At 45.4% G+C, this 20,383-nt stretch overlaps 1 pseudogene; it reads left to right on the top strand.

Moving 5' to 3' along the window:
• The first annotated feature begins 7,299 nt into the window (after positions 1-7,299).
• LOC113024959 (uncharacterized) lies at positions 7,300-11,041 on the top strand (annotated as a pseudogene).
• The last annotated feature ends 9,342 nt before the right edge of the window (positions 11,042-20,383 follow it).

Raw genomic sequence — 20,383 nt, forward strand, 5'->3', positions numbered from 1 at the left:
ATGACAGGACAACAGAAATGCATGTTCAAAATGTTATCACAAAAATAGAATTTCCCTCATACAGTAAGTTACTTGTACTGCATCAATCAAGCAGCAAGCATCTCCCAATTTACTATATCAACAACTAAATTTATTGTCTGATCACTGGTTGGTCAAACCAGAATCTTTTTATTCCCCACAAAAGTTAAACTGTTGTCCTGCAACCTAGAGAGTCAATTTTTTGCATTGGATAAATTCAGCATTTAATAACAAGGGTCTGTTAAATTCACACTATTTTAACACTGATGAGAGATAACAAGCTGATCTTCATTGCATGTGTGTTTGTGTTATTAGGCAGGTTTAATGCATGTCTGTGGAGCTGCATCTCCAGCAGGGCATGTTCTTAAAGCTGCCTTTCCTACACACTTCTCTGCTATTATTTGATCATTTCTTAACTAATGTGCTATGAGTCCACTGGTCTTTGCATCACACGAGGTGACTTGGACAAGATGATAAACAGACTCACATGCTTAAGATGTTGTCTAATCTTCATGAGCTCTCTTGTGCTTGGAAGTGTTAGTAGGGTTAATGCATGTTCTGCTTGTGTGTGTGATTTTGTATATGTTTCTATTTTTGCAGTGTTTCAGACTCCTTCACAATTTTCCAACTTCAGCAGTCAGTTTTCTTTTCCCCAGGTTTGCTAACCCAAATTTTGATTTCCCACATTAAATATTTCCTATGTGTTCTCACCTAGTCTTCTCACTCTGTTGTCCTCTCACTCTGTTGTCCTCTCCCACTTCAACAGTCCAACAGCCGGCAGTTCTCCTTCAGCTTTGTCCTGTGTTCCACTGTCTCTTCTTGCCATTTTACTCCACTCCAAAGGTGGCAAATGTCAAACTCCAACAGTCTCCTCAGTGCCACAGTGCCATTCATCCAATCAGGCAGGATGATGGGTTTGCTCTTCTTCTCCGATGCTGTTTGTCCACACTGCTGCTGCTTGCTGGGACTCTTTTCTCAGGACTTTGCTGCTGTCTCTTTATCTGCCATGTTATTGCTCTTTGGAGCTGCATTCCTTGTCTTCAGGGAGGAGTGAGAGCTTGCTTGTGAGTTTGAGAGACACATGGTGCTGTAAATAAGTTAGCCAGAAACTTGGCCTGAATGTTTCCAATGATGTTAAACTATGACTTTCTTCCGACCGCTGCATGTGGAAAATTGATTCAGGTCTGTTTTTCACCTGAAAGTGACAAACTAACAAACTAAGACATTTTCATTATTATTATCACTGCTTAATCAACACACATCTCTCTCTCTCTGTTTTTGTGAACAGTCCTTTCTTAAAAGCAGAAAATTAGATTGTAGTTGTTCTTGGCTGATCAACACAAAACCTTTTTCCTATAATTTTTTTCATCTACAATATAAATTCTTTCTCTTTTTCACTCTTTTTTTTTCTTTTTCCTTTACAATAGCTGGTGACCTGCAGAATCACCGCTCTCACAATCAGAGGCAATTACTTTTACACAGCGCACAAAAACACTGTGACATCAGACACATTCACACTCACTTTTTCATCTGCATAAATAAATGGCTGGTGATATGTGCCATGGTGATCCAAAGGTATGATCACAAGTTTATTTAATTATTTTTAACCCAACAAAACAAATAAACAAAACATGATGCTGATGCTATGAACACTCTACACACATGAGTCAAGATGCAGGAAAACTGCTCACGGAAACGCTGCACACTCCAGTTATCATAGTTCTGTTTCCCTCTCTTCGAGGAGTTCTCAGACAGCTCTCGATCTGATAATGTGTAGCTTGCTCATCAGCTCAGAAGAGACCGCAACGCAACCTCACACAGTGGTTCCGTGCTTTGCCCACAGTGGCAAAGACTTGCACTTTCATATTCAATTCAGCTTCTCCATCATGTACTTTTAGATGCTTCATACAGGGTTCAGCATATTAGTTGTTTTCACAGGTGTGCTCTATATCTCAACAATGGCTCATAATAAGACGACAGTCTTTCACACAGGTCAAGTGCCTCTATGCACATTATTAGTTTAAAAATATTTGCCTATATCGCTTCACCTCATATGTCATTGTACTGAATTTGAGCAACCACAAGCTTAATGTAGATTACTTTTAACAACTATCCACCTCAATTAAATCTATGGTCTGGAGCACAGGCTGTTGTCGATCAGGGCAAGCTAAAGAATAAACATGTTGTGTCAGCAAGGGGTGGGGGACAGCCATTCACCAGAGCATATCTTAAGTGCTGCTGATGTGGGCTGGCCTTCTCCACACGCTCTTCAAGGCTGGTGTGTTTTCTAAAAACTTCTAACATTTGAATCTCTTCCATTTATAAGCTTGTAATTAACCGCACGGCTCAGGTCCGCGTGAAACCCGCGCAGCTAAGGAGCCGTCGCTCTCTTTTATTTAAAGTCCACCATAAACGTCTGTCACCCTCTGACACACTCTTGGTTGCTTAGAAACCCATGATAACCACAGACAACAACAACAGCTGCTGACGTCACAGACCACGTGTTCTGCTCCGCACACACTCACAACAACAACAACGATGACAACAACGACAACAACACAAAATAGGCCTATCGTCCAGCACAGTCTGGACCCCGCGGAACTTCTCAACTCCCCACAAAGTGACGGAGAACTCACCTCTCTCTCCACAAAGCAGCGAGGAACCTCTTGCTCCACAAAGCACCGAGGAACTCACCTCTCGCTCCACAAAGCAGCAAGGAACACACCTCTCCCCACAAAGCAGCGAGGAACTCACCTCTCGCTCCACAAAGCAGCGAGGAACCCAGTTATCGCTCCACAAAGCAGCGAGGAACTCACTTATCGCTCCACAAAGTAGCGAACTTTTCAACGTCCCACAAAGCGGCGGAGACTGCACAACCACACGGTTATAGAGTCGGGCTCTTTAAACTTACTCGGCGTTGCTTAGCGTGTAATATCAGCCTCGGATCCCGCCGATCGTCATTCATCGAGGAGAGAAAACAGACAGCTAATCCACAGGCCCGATGACAAATTCTCACGTCTCGGGACTTTACTACAGGAACTTCCTGGCTGACGTCAGTCTTTCAGCGTGTCTCTTCTCCCCTTGGTGAATGTCGACTCCAGGGCTCCGGCTCTCGAAGGACCAATTAATGATAGGTTTGTAGCTTGAACCTATTCGCTGGAACGTTGAAGACAATATAATTACACAGCAAGCAAGACACGAAGTAGGCAAAGTTCTTCTTGTTACTCATGCATGAGGGAGACCTGCCTGGAGCCAAGTGTCGTTCCACCACTTGACCTCCGTCAGACTCTCAGCCAGGTTCCCCATAGCACTCCTTTTATTGTGGTTACATGAATATGCATAGGGTCATTAACATATGATGTCTACATACACACAAAGAGTACCTTGCCTGTGTGTGTGTGTGTGTGGGGGGGGGGGGGGGGGGGGGTACTGCTGATCAAAGGGTCCTATAACATGAAAGCACAAAAGCAAAAATCCTTGGTCAGGAAGAGGGTAGTCTCCCCCTCACCCTAGATGCTTCACCCTAGATAACACGGTGAGGAAGTCCAGCAGTTCATCTAGACAAAAAGCACTTAGACTAGAACAGACGTAGCTACGTTAATCCTACCATAAAACAATAAGACAAGGTACGACCTCTCTCGTGCTCCCAGAGTGCTCTCTAATGCACACAAAGTTTGCAGACTATCAAGGATCAAACCTCTACCAATCTACAACTAATTACAAAACTCTAAGCATATATAAGTAGATATTTCTAAGCATAAATGACAATCAACTACACAAAACCTAACAAACGTCATCATAGCAGCTTTGACTGGCAGCTGCAGTCACGGAGAAACTTGCGTATCTCTGTTCGAGAATAGCTGATAGAGTGTAGGCTCTCAGAGGAGGGCCAGCATTTACGCTACAAAAACACATGACTGAGTGTTTTAACCTGACAGCCTGAGGTGTTCTTCAGTAAACTGGAGTACCCGACAGAAGGACCCGAGGCCCCGCTGCACTTTTTCAGTAAGTTAAACATGTTTGATAGCTAATCCATAACTCCCGTCCTTAGCATAGGTCCTGAGACCAAGCTAGCTAAGATGAGCACTCGGCTGTCAGGGTTCGTTTAGCTAATTTGTGCAGGTGAATGAATTTACCCTGACTAAAGAAATCAAGAGAAACGCCCCGGGCTACTCAGTCACTAATTACTGTACTTTTATTACAAGTATTATACTGTAAAAGCAACAGGCTGCACCCTGCTTCAGCTCCTGTGCAGAGCTGAATATTAAATATGTGCAAACAACAGCATGTTTTCAGTCTCTTGCCACATCTGTAAAGACAGTAAGATCTTTTTTTTAAAAGCTTGTACTTCAGTAACTCCTCATTAATCGGGAACTATGGATTAAAGTACTGTAGTGTACTGTAATACTGAAAAAAAAATGTAAGAGAAGAACTTCAGATCCTGAGTGTGTGAGGACAGAAGAAACAGCTTTATTTCAATTTTGAGGGATAAAATTTATATCTGAGTTTGACGGTTCTGTTCTCTTTGTGATTACAGGAGCTGCCCTCAGATTTAGACCTCAACACTACCCAGTGACAGCAGACAGATCATCCAACATATTCACATGTTAACTGCAAAATGAACTGATGAAAACAGTGCAAAGGTTAAAGTACCACATGTGCTGTAGTGAAAGCTGCAGCTTTATTGATAAAGTTAAAGAGAAAAACAAAAGGATTAATCACCCATGTAACTGTTTCACTATATATATCAGCATTAACAGGACCTCAGTTTGGTGTTTCAGAGAGCTGCTGATCTCGGACCTGCACAGCTTCCGTTTTAAACACTTGATGTAGTGTCTGTCGCTGTCAGTTTTGTTTGTTTTTTTATTGCTCCTGTCGTGTGTCACTCACGAAATCAGGTCATTACTGGTGTATGATCGGCAACCGCTTCTTCTCTATTACGCCACTTCTAGCATGTCTAGAAGACATTAAATCTTGGATGTCTCTAAACTTTCTAAGATGTAATTCAAGCAAAACTGAGGTGATTCTGTTTGGTCCTAGTGGACCTTTTGAACCCTCCACTATTAATTTGGGACCCCTGGCAGAGTATTTTAAATCTGTTGTTACAAACCTGGGTTTTAAGATGGACAGTGATTTTAAATTAGACAGTCAAATTAGGGCTACTGTCAAGTCCAGTTTTTATCATTTAAGGCACTTGGCAAAGATAAGACCTATTTTATCCAGGCTGCATCTTGAAACGGTAATCCATGCTTTTATTTCATCTCGTTTAGATTACTGTAATGCACTATATTGTGGAGTTAGTCAGCATCTTCTCTCTCTCTCTCGTCTGCAGCTGGTCCAAAATGCTGCTGCACGACTTTTAACCAGAACTCGTAAAAGAGAGCACATAACTCCCATCCTGGCTTCACTTCATTGGCTGCCTGTATATCTTAGAGTTCATTTTAAAATTCTCATGTTTGTGTATAAATGTTTAAACGGTCTTGCCCCAACTCACCTCTCTGAGCTTCTGCATCCTTACTCACCCCCCAGATCTCTCAGGTCAGCTGACAAACTGCTCCTGGAGGTACCCAGGTCCAAGAGAAAGCTCAGAGGGGACAGGGCCTTCTCTATTGCTGTTCCTAATTGACTATGTGCACGTTAGCATATGCTACTTCCGGTGCAGAAACTCCTGTGGGGAGCTTTGTTTCCGGTGTCCTATTCGCGCCTGGTTTACGGTCCAAAACAAGTTAAGCAAGTGAATGAATCAAGCAGCGATTTACATTTCTATAGATGTCTTGGGAATTTACCCAATATAATGTAAATGATGTTCATCGACTTGTCGATATTTTTCCCCGCGCCTCAGGGCAAAAGAGAAAATGGATTCAAATGTTATATTTCTCAGCTGTCCCTCGTTTATCGCAGGTGTTATGTTCTAAAAATAACCAGCGATAGGTGAAATCAAGTAGCCAATTTTATTTTTTGATGGTGCAAAACGTTTCGTGGACATCGTGGACATACAGTACTGCACTTCAGAGTCACACTGCTAGCAATCGATGCAGCGATGTACTGTACAGGAGAGATGTCATGGAGGAGATCGTCTGCAGCGATCAGGACGCAGGACACAATGTGAAGTAAAAAAAATAAGCATGCAAACTTGCACTAAAAAATCTGCGAAACAGCGAGGTGAAAGGTGAACCGCGTTATTAGCGAGGGACCACTGTAATTTTTAAGGTAAGTCACAACATACCCTTAGTACATACTATACATGTATAGAAACCCTTGCCAGCAATCATTCATTTTTTGTGTGGCTTTTTTCAGGGTTTGTTAACATGCTGTGTAGGTGTGTACTTAACTAGCTGATCTTGACATAATGGGGGAAACATCTGGTTTGACTATTCTTCACCTGTAGTTTGAATGCTGAACATTTGCCTGTTTAAATCATAAGACCAGTCACTATACAGAGATGTGCTTCTGAATGTGGACGATGTGTCTTCTGCATGCAGTAATGCAGTTCTGCTTGTGTTGAGTGATGTAAACAATTGATCGATCTAAACTCTTTAAACGTCAAAATTGATCATTGGATTTTTTATGACACAACAGTGGTGAGTGTTCCCACCTTCTCCTCTTTGTAACTTAACGCGATCTTTCCGTTTTCGAGTTTTGGACATGATTTTGGAGTATATCTTTGCAGTAGCGATTGACCGCAAAGTAAAGCTACCGGAAATGTACAACCCCACATCCGATCTCAAACCAGGAAGTTAGCATTTTCTCGTACATAGGGTCAATCTGTGGAACAATCTTTCCCAGCACATTAGAGAGGCCCCTTCACTGTCCACTTTTAAAACACGTCTTAAAACCCATTTTTACTCCTTGGCTTATGACACAGTCTGACCCTGATTTTATTGTTTTAAATGTAATTCTCATCATCATTTTTTATACTATTTTATTATTGTTTTTGCTATTTGTGCTAATTTTATTTTAAATGTCATTTTAATAATCATATTTTTTTAAATATTTTTCTATTTATTTTCTTTTTTTTTTCTTTTTTTTAACATGTTCAATGTATCATTTTTGGCATGCCAAGTGTACAGCACTTTGTGTTCAGCTGGTGGCTGATCTGAAAGTGCTATATTGTGGTGGACCACTAGAGGGCTCCACTCACACCCAGTGTATAGGAAGTGTGTTCCTGTGTTTTGTGGCGCGATATGCGCAGTTGATGTTGGAGACGAATAAAGAAGGAGTAAAAACTGAGAGCTCTGTGTCGTTGTGCTTACCTCCACATTGGTGACCCCTGACTCGAGCATGCAACGGGCCGCAGATAACACAGACTCCGCCATGGATGCATCAGCGGCCGCCGGACCTCCACTTCCTGTTACAGCTACGTTCGCTGTGGCGCTGAAACTGCCGGACTTTTGGCTCCATGACCCCCCGTCATGGTTTGTACACGTGGAGGCTCAGGTCGCCCTTCGCGGCATCTCGGCTGACGACACGAAGTATCACCATGTGATGGCCTCACTCGACCCGCTGGCCACCCGTCGCGCGATGGCGCTCCTCCGGGACCCACCCGCCCAAGGGAAATACGCCGCCCTCAAAGAGCTGCTTCTTCGGCGCTATGCCCTCTCTGACGCTGAACGAGCCGAAAAGCTCCTCAACCTGTCAGGCTTGGGTGGCGGTACCGCGCTCGAGCTCATGGAGAACATGCTATCGTTGCTCGGGCCAGATGACGGTGGTTTCCTCTTCGCCCACCTCTTCCTCCGCCAACTACCGGCTGCCGTGAGAGCTGTCCTCGCGAACTCTCCGCTTCTGCCTGCGAATGATTATCGCTCCCTGGCTGAAGAAGCGGATCGCATTCTCCTGGCTAGCCGCACTTTCGACGTTCACGCCCTGGCTACGGACACGCCGGCGGCACCTTCCACGCCTCCACCTGCCTCCCCCGGAGCATCCGCCCCCTTGCTGACGGCAGGGATTGCTACACGCCGGCACCGCGGAAAGAGCATCTGTTTCTACCATCAGCGTTTTGGCGACAGAGCGCGTCGCTGCCTGCCGCCTTGCGCTTTCACGGCCCAGGGAAACGGACCCGCCAGCGCGCCGTAGCAGCCGCGACCGCTGGCAATACAGAAAGGCTGCTCTTCATAGAGGACTCGCGCTCCGGGAGACGTTTTCTCGTGGACTCCGGCTCCCAGAAGAGCCTCCTCCCCCCTACCGCTGCCGACGGACTAGCAGCGGACTGTGGGCCGCAGCTCATTGCAGCTAATGGCTCTCCCATCAAAACGTTTGGGGAAAGGTTGGTGACTGTTTGTTTTCATGGCCGGGATTTCCAGTGGAACTTTGTTGTTGCCGCTAGCTCTGTACCTATTTTGGGTGCTGATTTCCTGTGTGCTCATGGACTGCTTGTCAATGTTGCTAACAGACGTTTAATCGATGCTCTCTCGTTTTCTTCGCTACCCTGTTTTACTCAGGCCGCCGAGCCCCTGATTCGGGCTAATGTAGTGACCTCCGGGGATGCTTTTCAGCGTTTGCTTTTAGAGTTTCCATCGCTGTCTGTCCCTAATTTCTCTAGCACGGTAACGAAGCATGGGGTTGAGCATTATATTCCCACGGTCGGGCCCCCGGTGTTCGCGCGCGCGCGCCGCCTCGACCCCGCGAAACTGTCCGTCACTCGGGAAGAGTTTGCAGCCATGGAGCGCCTTGGCATTGTACAGCGTTCGAACAGTGCATGGGCCTCTCCGCTTCACATGGTGCCCAAATCGGATGGTCGGTGGCGGCCATGAGGAGATTTCTGCCATTTAAATAATGCCACGGAGAATGACCGTTACCCCATCCCCCACATTCAGGATTTTTCTGCCAATCTTGCCGGAACGTCGATTTTTTCTAAAATTGACTTGGTGCAGGGGTATCACCAGATTCCCGTGCGTGCCGAAGACGTTCCTAAACCCGCTGTCATTACCCCCTTTGGCTTGTTCGAGTTTTTGCGCATGCCGTTTGGCCTGAAAGGTGCCGCCCAGACCTTTCAGCGGCTGATGGACTCCGTTTTGCGTGGGCTGCCGTTCGTTTTTGTTTATCTGGACGATATATTGGTGGCCAGCTGCTCAGCGAGCCAGCACGAGTCCCATCTGCGCCAGGTTTTCCAGCGTTTGGCAGCGCACGGCCTGATCATCAACCCTTCCAAGTGCCAGTTTGGGTTGCCTGTTCTGGATTTCCTCGGGCACCGCATTTCCGCTGAAGGTGTGGTTCCGTTGCCCGACAGAGTCCAGGCCATTTCGGCTTTTTCGCGTCCCACGTCGGTTAAAGCGTTGCAGGAGTTCTTGGGGATGATAAATTTTTACAACCGCTTTCTCCCCAGAGCTGCCCACCTGCTACAGCCACTCTATGCTGCCTTAAAAGGTAAAACAGCCAAAGAACCAGTTGACTGGCTGCCGGAACGCGTCCGTGCATTTTCCGCAGCCAAGTCTGCGCTGGCTGACGCCGCCCTGCTGGCCCACCCGCTTCCATCGGCGGAGATCGCGTTGACCACCGACGCCTCTGACGTGGCAGTGGGTGGGGTGTCAGGTCTCTGGCAACCGCTCGCCTTTTTCAGTCGTACGCTCCGGGATGCTGAACGCAAGTACAGTGTTTTTGACATGGAGTTGCTGGCCCTGCACCTCGCCACACGACATTTTCGTTTTTTCCTCGAGGGTCGCAACTTTACTGCGTACGTTGACCACAAACCTTTGACGTTTGCGATGTCCAAGGTCTCTGACCCATGGAGCGCACACCAGCAGCGCCAGTTGGCGGCCATTTCAGAGTTTACCACAGGCATTCAGCATGCGACATTTCCACCGGCCGCCCGCGCATGGTGGTTCCCCGTTCGTGGCGTCGTCGTGTTTTTGACTCGGTGCATGCCCTCTCTCATCCCGGCGTCCGGGCCTCGGTCAAGCTGGTCAGTGCCAGGTTTGTTTGGCCGGACCTTCGCAAGACGGTGAAAGAATGGGCGGCGGTTTGTATCCCATGCCAACGCTTGAAAATCCACCGGCACACACAGGCACCCCTCGAACCTTTCCGTGTCCCGGGTAGGCGTTTCGATCATGTTCATGTGGACCTGGTTGGTCCCTTGCCGCAGTCACAGGGTTTCACGCACCTTTTGACTGTGGTGGACCGCACAACCAGGTGGCCGGAGGCGATACCCCTGGCGTCCACGACAGCGCCGACGGTGGCCAGGGCATTTTTGTCAACGTGGGTTTCACATTTCGGCCCCCCTGCTGACATTACCTCGGACAGGGGCCCCCAGTTTGTTTCCGAGCTTTGGTCTGCTATGGCTGACGGCCTGGGAGTCAAGGTCCACTGCACCACAGCATACCACCCGCAAGCTAATGGGATGTGCGAATGGTTTCACCGGTCACTTAAGGCCGCGCTCCGGGCTTCCTTAACAAGTGGCGACTGGGTCGACCGTCTTCCGTGGGTTTTGCTGGGATTGCATAGCGCAGTTAAAGAGGACCTCGGGGTTTCCCCGGCTGAACTGGTCCTCGGCCAGCCTCTCCGGGTCCCTGGGGAATTCTTACCTGAGAGCCCTCCCCCATGTTTCGATACCTCTTTGTTGCCTTTTCGCCCCCCAAGAGACTCATTTCCTGTTCCTGATCATGTGCACCACTGCCTGCCTGACACTTTTGTTCCAACGAACTCTGCTCGTTTCGTTTTCGTCAGGCACGATGCCCATAGGACTCCGCTGCGTCCACCATATGACGGGCCATACAGGGTTCTTAAACCAGACAACAAACATTTCATTTTGGACTTTGGCGGTCGGCAGGAAGTTGTCTCTGTTGACAGACTTAAGCCTGCACATGTTATGCAAGAGGATCAGGTGGTCCCGGCCCAGGCCCCTCGCCGCGGCCGCCCTCCTGCCACCGGGCTGATCGATTCTGTTTTTCCCCCAAGAGCGACCCAAAATCAACGGAGTCCGAGTCGTCTGCAGCTTTTTCTGACTGCCAGTGCCAGCCTCGCTCCCGGGCTGGGTTGCCCTCTGTCAGTTCCCCACCCCCCAGTTCAGCCGTTCCGGCCGTTTGCTTAAGCCCCGGGTCCTGGACTAGTTTTGCTGGGTGTTCGGGGGGGACATGTGTGGTGGACCACTAGAGGGACTCCACTCACACCCAGTGTATAGGAAGTGTGTTCCTGTGTTTTGTGGCGCGATATGCGCAGTTGATGTTGGAGACGAATAAAGAAGGAGTGAGAACTGAGAGCTCTGTGTCGTTGTGCTTACCTCCACAATATAAATAAATAGCTTGCTTGCTCAAGTTTTATTGTCATGTACAAATAAACAGTGTAGCCACATTTCTAGAGATGGCACGATACCACTTTTTTATGTCCGATACCGATATCATAAATTTGGATATCTGCCGATACCGATATGAATCCGATATAGTGTTTTTTAATCAACAAAACTGTTTTTTTTAAATATCTTGCTGCATTTTGTATAAGTTCATACTCAAGTTTAAAACAACAACTACACTAAAGCTATTCTGTTATACCTGTATGCAAAAAAAAATATTTCATAGTTCAGCAATACTGATCAATCTAATAAACTTAAACCTACACCATCCTCCCTATTCTGGCATTTTAAAGAGTATTTAGCGTAAATATTAAGCAACCTAACTAATAGGGTTCCTACTCCCAGCAACAACAAAAATAAATAAATAGAAAATAGGGAACCACCCCTCACGCTCCACCTCATGATGCTTAATCGACGTAATCAACCTTAATTTGATGCAGTGTGAAAAAAAATGCACAGAAATCAATTATTTTTCAAGAAATATTAAATAGATTCAACATCTTTCTTCAACAAAATTGCAGACTGCACAGATCGTACCTTCCCAAAGGAAAATGTACTATAGCTTACTAGGGTATATTAGACTTAACAGTTACTATATACAGTAATGGACTTCTATACATTTTACATCAGATTAAAACTTTGGGTGTAAGATTCAGATAATTATTTAATAACAGCCAGACATTTTAAATGAGAATAAGAAAGAAAAGTATGTCTTTGTGCCCCCTTTTCCCTGTTAATGCCCTATCAGCCCCCCTGGCTAAACTTTGCTAGATCCGCCCCTGCATAGTTACCAGCGTCAGCTACGTAGAAAAAGATCCTGGTCTAGAAAGTAATATTAAATAAATTCTAACAACAGCTTATCAAGCTTAAACGTGCTGCTGTTGTTCAGCCGCTGGTTTCCTCTTTCTGGTGCAAAGTGGGCCAAAAACAAAGAAGAGAGACGGAGTCGCGACAGAAAAGCCGATCAGCTGATCATTAAGCAGTTTCATGATTGAAGTAGCAGCAAGAAGAGGCAGTCGCTTGTTAAGCTTAATGCAGGAATGCTTTACAAACATTCAGAGATGGACTTACACACTTGCTTTACTTCTCTCGGGATAACTTTGTCGGAGATGAAATGCCAGGTTGCTAGCGAAGCTCCAAATGCTATCCAGACCACCGACAGGTCCCGCATGCCACAGCCGCTCTATCACGTGATGCATACTGCTCGACGTGCTAACGTTCTGAGGTGAGTTACGGCGTGTTGCAAGTTTTGTGAGGTGCTTTCGTGATATTTAATGGATCGATTACATTTTTTATTTTTCTCCGATATCCGATCCAGTAATTTAGGTCAGTATCGGACCGATACCGATACGTAATATCGGATCGGTCCATCTCTAATTTATACATAATGAAACTCTTTGGCTCGTGTTCCTCAGCTTTACATGAGCATATAGAGAGTGTGCAGTTATATTGAGAAGAAAAATAACAGAAATTAGCTATGGTAGTAATAATAATAAGAAGAAGAAAAAAAGTATTAAATATTAGAGAATTTAGTTGGTATTGTGGTGGCGCGAATGAGGGATAACCGGGGACGGTAACTAAGATGTTGACAACGCCACCTGGGGAAGGGAGTTACACCCCAGGAAAGATTTCTCTAGCCAATGTAAGTGTTACACTGGCTACCAAAGCCCACAGACTCATTAACAACAGAGGTGAAACAGATGGATTTTACAAATCAAAATTTATTAAGAACAACTACTAAAAACACAGAATTATAAATTCAGAAAGGCACCTAAGGTAGCAGGGTTGAGACGGCAAAATTTTAAATTAAAACTCTTTATTAACAACCAATGATTAAAATGGCCAGAATCCCTACCACGATGCTACCCTAAAACAATCACAGCACGATTTAAAATAAATAAAAGATAATAGTGGAGATCGGCCACTTGAGGAGGCAACCTACGGGGAGGAGTGCCCAAGGGTGCCACCAATTACTCACCGTGTAATTTCACTGCAGACCTCACTGTCAGTCTCACTAAACTCTAAATAGTGCAATCTACCTATGCCCGGTGTGTACACTCGCATGCATCGGGGAGGGGATTCCACCTCACGTGCCTAGTCCCTCAACAAGCGGCCGCACCTCCACTAAAGCAAGAAAACAAGGCATAAAACGTTAAACAAATTAGTAAAAGATCTACATAAAACAAATACAACCCAAGTTACTGTTCTCTATAAAAGCATCACATAACAAAACAGCATAAGTCAAGACAGCAGCAATATAGCACAATCCTGCAACAAAAGAGGGAAACAGTCATCAAGGTCCACTATTAAAGGGCAATACTAAACTGAGTAGCCTTCCTGGAGAGATCTGCAGTGCTTAGCTACCTAATGCTCTCAGCCACCTTGGATGGACAAGACTGCCAAATGCCTCTGTCTAGTAGTGAAGTGCAGCTGTTTCTTATAAGCCCACTAATTGTCAGCTGGGAAGGTGTGGATGTTAGTGGTGCATTCGTGGACATCATGTAAAATCCTACCCCAGAATCTACTTCACTACAGTATTTACATTTAAGACAAGTTAGTATTTACAAGTTTGTGCAAGAGTATTTGCAGGTTGTGCAATAAGCATTTAAGTACAGTGGCTTGCAAAAGTATTCGGCCCCCTTGAACATACCCACATTTTATCACATTACAGCCACAAACATGAATCAATTTTATTGGAATGCCACGTGAAAGACCAATACAAAGTGGTGTACACGTGAGAAGTGGAACGAAAATCATACATGATTCCAAACATTTTTTACAAATAAATAACGGCAAAGTGGGGTGTGCGTTATTATTCAGCCCCTTTGGTCTGAGTGCAGTCAGTTGCCCATAGACATTGCCTAATGAATGCTAATGAGTAAATAGAGTGCACCTGTGTGTAATCTAATGTCAGTACAAATACAGCTGCTCTGTGATGGCCTCAGAAGTTGTCTAAGTAAGAGAATATTGGGAGCAACAACACCATGAAGTCCAAAGAACACACTAGACAGGTCAGGGATAAAGTTATTGAGAAACTTAAAGCAGGCTTAGGCTACAAAAAGATTTCCCAAGCCTTGAAGAGAAAGGCGTTCAGAAGCGGAGACAGGGACTGCTACGGAGAGGCTAAGTACAGGTTTACTAAAGAAGTGGACATTGCTAAACATCAGTACTCTGAGAAGATGCAGCAGCAGATCTCAGAGAATGACTCGGCCTCTGTGTGGAAAAGTATTAGGAATATCACCAACTACAAGCCTAAAATACTGATGACTTGCTCTTGGCCAACACCCTTAATGACTTTTACTGCCGTTTTGACAAGGCATCAAGCAGCCTTCACACCTCCAACAGCCCCAACAATAGAGACACTTTGGACACTCATTCCAGCACCTCTCCCCCCTCCATAGAGCCATCACCACCATTAAACACTTCACCTACAACACCCCCCTCCTCACCCCACACCAAGGAGGATTTCACACCACCTTCTCCCACTACAACCCTTCATATTCATGAAGCAGATGTGTGGAAGCAGTTTAAGAATCTGAATGCTTGGAAAGCTCCTGGCCCAGAGGATGTCTCCTGCCACCCTCAGACACTGTGCAAACGAGCTGGCCCCAGTGTTTTCTGGCATGAGTCTGCCTACAGGAGGGAGGTTGAACGTCTGGTGTCCTGGTGCAGCCACAACAACCTGGTGCTGAATGCACAGAAGACAGTGGAGATTATTGTGGACTTCAGGAAGCACACAGCCCCCCGCCCATCATTCTGACTGACACCCTCATCACTAGGGATGGGTACCGGTGTCCGGTGCCATGATGGCACCGGTTCTGACATAAACGGTAGTAACCAGACCGAAAAGCAGCGCACATTTCGGTGCTTTATTTCGGTGCTTTTTTTTCCTGAGCTGTGACACACTTTAGATTCTAGCCAATCATTTTACGTTTCCGAGGATAGTAGGCGGGGCCAGGTACATACATTCTTTTAGAGCAGAGCTCCAGATTAAAAACGCCCAAGGCGAAGCAGTCAAAGTCTGGCTGTACTTCACAGCAAAAGATGCAAACTCAGCAGCCTGCAACAAGTGCTTTAAGCTCATACTGTGCAAAGGAGGTAACACCTCAAATCCGATGAAACACCTGGCGACGCATAGCGTTTTTTTTAAAAGCCGAGAAATGCGCCGTATTTGATAGCTTGCTGCGAGACCTCACACTGAGCACATCTACTGCGGGTGGGTTGCCTGTTATCGGACCCGGAGTTAGCAACATCCCCCAAAAACACGAAGAGGAGAGTCCTGGCCCCTAGCCCTGCCAGTGTAGCAGAAATGATGAGGATGATGACGGCAGCAGCAGCCGTTCTTCTCTGCGTGAGTAGCTTAATGTTGTTCATGTATAATTTACGTTGAGTAGGCTAACCACGTTATTACATTAATGCATGTAAGGTGAACTAGCAAACATCATCATAGCTACATGCGGCTGTCTTCTTGTTTAATGGCAGATACTCCCTTCACCCTGGCCAAAAAGGCTAAAATGACCAAAGAAAAAATGGAAAACAGCTAAACATGAGAGGTTTTTGGACAAAGTTTGTGTTTTTTCCATTGTTTAAGCACTGCTTCCAGCCAAGAGTGATACCATATATGCCCCATAGCTGCAGAAAAGGCTAACATTGTTATCTTTTTACAAAAAACCAGCTGAACATGAGAGGTTTTTGGACCAATTTTGTGTTCTCCATTCTTTAAGCACCGGTTTGAGCACCGTTTAAGCACCGGCACCATTTCAAAAGTACCGGTTTGGCACCGGTATCGGATAAAACCTAAACGATACCCATCCCTACTCATCACCACTGTGGACTCATTCTGCTTCCTGGGTACCACCATCACCCAGAACCTGAAGTGGGAGCCCACCATCACCTCCGTCATAAAGAAAGCCCAGCAGAGGATGTACTTCCTGAGACAGCTGAAGAAATTCAACCTGCCTCAACTTCGGGGGTGGGGCACCCTCAGCCTCTCAGCCTGGGGCTCGGTCACTCTGGCACAGCTGGCTGCCGGCGGCGCTCACGGGCACGTCACTGCTTCCCCCCCTGGCTTCTGCTCCGCGGCTGCTGAGTGACCCCTCATCTGGGGCTCTCCTCAGCTCTTTCTGGGATAGTGGCGCAGCTGCCCCTCTGTTGGTCTTCCTTGGTCTCTTGTGTCCCGAGGGCCTCTGAATATCTGGAGTCTTGATCTCCTCCATACCTGCTTCAAACCCTGGAGGACAGGGCTGTGGCTCCCCACACCCTCTAGCAGATCATTATATGAAGGAACCTTTTAAATACAAGCGCGTTCATGCTCACAGGTGTACACATGGGTGCTCACACACACAAACTACACCCTTTTTGGCTCCTACCTCAAAGCACACTGTGCGCTGTCGATCTTACGTGCTGCACAATAATGTTTAATATTTAGTATTTACTGTTATATTCCCATAGATCATCGTAATGATGTTGTTTATTATATTTCTCTTTTTTCTTTTCAACAGGTGATCCAGGTGATTGATTGTTATGGCCCGTCTAGGCGCGGCCAGACCACAACATAAAGGGTGATCCATCTCCGTCCAACCCCAAGAAGCACGTCACACACTTAATATTTTGTGACAGTGATTTATTTACAATGAGTGTAGTTAAACAAAGGAAGGGAGCATATCATAACTTCAGGGTGAACCCAAGGCCAAAACAACAAACAAAAGGTAGCCTATCTCAGGAATAAACACAACTTACCTACGCAAAAGAACTAACTCAAACGACAATCACTATCCTCCCTGCCCAACAAAAGCAGGAGAAAACTGATCAAACAAAAAGGCGGTTCACCCCTACATGCTCTTACATTAACCAACATAGTGACACAGTGAACGGTCTGCCGGTTGGGTTGGGCCGAGGATGAATGACATGGCAGTCCCTGGCGATGTCTTCTTATCCGCTGCCTCCCAGTCATTAGCCAATCGGTGCGAGCCATCCACCCTGGATTCACCAATCACGGAGGAGCACCTGCACACTCAAATTTACATATAGTTACGACCACAGTCGTAACATTGATATATGTATTTTTTGTCTGCTTATTTTGTTGGTTTTTGTTTTTTGCCCTTTATCACCATTCCTCTTCCCTGCTGTTTTTCTTTCCCTCTTTCTTTCTCCCCTTTCAACAATAAAAGGTGAATCGAATAGACCAATACGGCAAGGCTGGGTTGGTCAATTTGGTAAAGTAAATCCATTGGGCATCTTTCTTTGGCAAAAGAGCCAAACGGGACAGGCAAAAAAAAAGAAAAAAATTCAACCTGCCAACACGGACGATGATGCAATTCTACACTGCAATCATCAAATCCATCCTCACCTCCTCCATCACCGTGGGGTATGCTGGAGCCACTATCAGGGACAAACAGAGACTGCAGCGTGTTGTGCTGAGAAGGTGATTGGCTGCAGACTCCCATCTCTGCAGGACCTGTACACCTCCAGGACACTGGGGCATGCAGCTTGGATCACAGCTGACCCTTCTCACCCTGGACAGTCTGTTTGACCTGCTCCCCTCAGCCAGGAGGCTCCGGTCCATTCGCACCAGAACGTCTCGCCATAAGAACAGTTTCTTCCCTTCTGCTGTTGGACTCATGAACAATAACCATATGACTGTTCACACCACTAACATATGACCCTACACTGTGTTCACTGCATCATTCCATCTTCGCACTGATCACCACCTGCATTCATGTATATATCTATCTACTTAGCACTTTTAATTTTTATTTTTATGTTTATTTAAGCGTTGTCTGACAGTATGTCTTGCACTAAGTACCGCAGCAATTTCCTAATGTTGTAAACCTGCTCAACATTTGGCAATAAAACCCTTTCTGATTCTGATTCTGAACATCCCACGGAGCACTGTTCAAGCGATCATTCAGAAATGGAAGGAGTATGGCACAACTGTAAACCTACCAAGACAAGGCCGTCCACCTAAACTCACAGGCCGAACAAGAAGAGCGCTGATCAGAAATGCAGCCAAGAGGCCCATGGTGACTCTGGACGAGCTGCAGAGATCTACAGCTCAATCTGTCCATAGGTCAACTATTAGCACTGCACAAAGTTGGCCTTTATGGAAGAGTGGCAAGAAGAAAGCCATTGTTAACAGAAAACCATAAGAAGTCCCGTTTGCAGTTTGCCACAAGCCATGTGGGGGACACAGCAAACATGTGGAAGAAGGTGCTCTGGTCAGATGAGACCAAAATTGAACTTTTTTGGCCAAAATGTAAAACGCTATGTGTGGCAGGAAACTAACACTGCACATCACTCTGAACACACCATCCCCACTGTCAAATATGGTGGTGGCAGCATCATGCTCTTGGGGTGCTTATCTTCAGGGACGGGGAAGCTGGTCATAGTTGATGGGAAGATGGATGAAGCCAAATACAGGGTAATCTTGGAAGAAAACCTCTTGGAGTCTGCAAAAGACTTGAGACTGGGGCGGAGGTTCACCTTCCAGCAGGACAACGACCCTAAACATAAAGCCAGGGCAACAATGGAATGGTTTAAAACAAAACATATCCATGTGTTAGAATGGCCCAGTCAAAGTCCAGATCTAAATCCAATCGAGAATCTGTGGCAAGATCTGAAAACTGCTGTTCACAAACGCTGTCCATCTAATCTGACTGAGCTGGAGCTGTTTTGCAAAGAAGAATGGGCAAGGATTTCAGTCTGTAGATGTGCAAAGCTGGTAGAGACATACCCTAAAAGACTGGCAGCTGTAATTGCAACAAAAGGTGGTTCTACAAAGTATTGACTCAGGGGGCTGAATAATTACGCACAGCCCACTTTTCAATTATTTATTTGTAAAAAAAAGTTTTGGTATCATGTATAAATTTCGTTCCACTTCTCACGTGTACACCACTTTGTGTTGGTCTTTCACGTGGAATTCCACTAAAATTGATTCATGTTTGTGGCTGTAATGTGACAAAATGTGGGAAAGTTCAAGGGGGCCAAATACTTTTGCAAGCCACTGTAAGAACATCAGGAAATAAAAACCCAATAAATATAACCTCAGTAAATGAAGTCAGTGTACTGCGGGGGTTATGGCAGCTGTGTACCGGGGCCTGCGCTTTGTCGGCGGTAATAACAGCTCGATTGCTTGCGAGGCGAGCGGGTCTGTCCCACGCTTTGCCGTGAGACTGGGCTGGGCAGACATCTCCGAAATCATTGAAGCACTTTTGCAAAGAGGCTATATCTTGACAAACCAACCAGATATCTGAAGATTAAACTACTACATTCTCGACTGAAAAATATTAAAACAGTATTTGGTGTCACACGGGGTTTTTCAAAGTTGAGTTCTGTTAGTTTTAACATGCAGGTTGTTGGTGTGCAGAAACGCCTTCTAAAAACAATGGCCACCAGGCAAAAAGCAATGGCTTTGACTCAATGTCTTGTATATGCCACTTAACCGTGTATGACAGAAATTGGAATTGTTTTTTGCTAAGTTTAATGATAAAACAGTCCTTTATTTATCTATCTCCTAGTTTTGCATGGTTTTCTTTATATACAGTATGCTACTGCAAAGAGAACAAATTACTCTGTAATTTTTTCAACATGGAGAAGTATATTGCTTTCTATTACAATAGAATTTTTTTTTAAAAAAAAACTTAAATTTGTTAGAGAAAAATGATACATTTCTGAAAGGCTCCATGTGTATTGTAAAATTTGGTAATTATATATACGTGTATATGTGTATATACACAATACACATACAAACGACTGTGTAACAAAATTGAGAGAATACTCGAATAACCTTCACTTTTTGATTTGATTTGTAATCCAGCCTCCAAGGTATCAATGAATTTCATTTACCATTGTTCCCATTTTGTCCTGCAAAAATTTTTTGTCATGTCTCCACTTGTGATCCTTTCTGATACCTTAAATATCACTATAATTTACCCGCAATATTCAATATGACCCAAAATAAATGACCAAACCCATAAACACATTAGGAATGTTTTTATAGGAGTCAGGGCTGAGAGCCATTTTCCAATAAATGTTTCTAAAACCTACAATCATTTTTCAGCTACAGTTATTGCCCCCTTAGTGGCC

This window comes from Astatotilapia calliptera, chromosome 7 (genome assembly GCF_900246225.1).
Source record: "Astatotilapia calliptera chromosome 7, fAstCal1.2, whole genome shotgun sequence".
Taxonomy (NCBI): Eukaryota; Metazoa; Chordata; class Actinopteri; order Cichliformes; family Cichlidae; genus Astatotilapia; species Astatotilapia calliptera.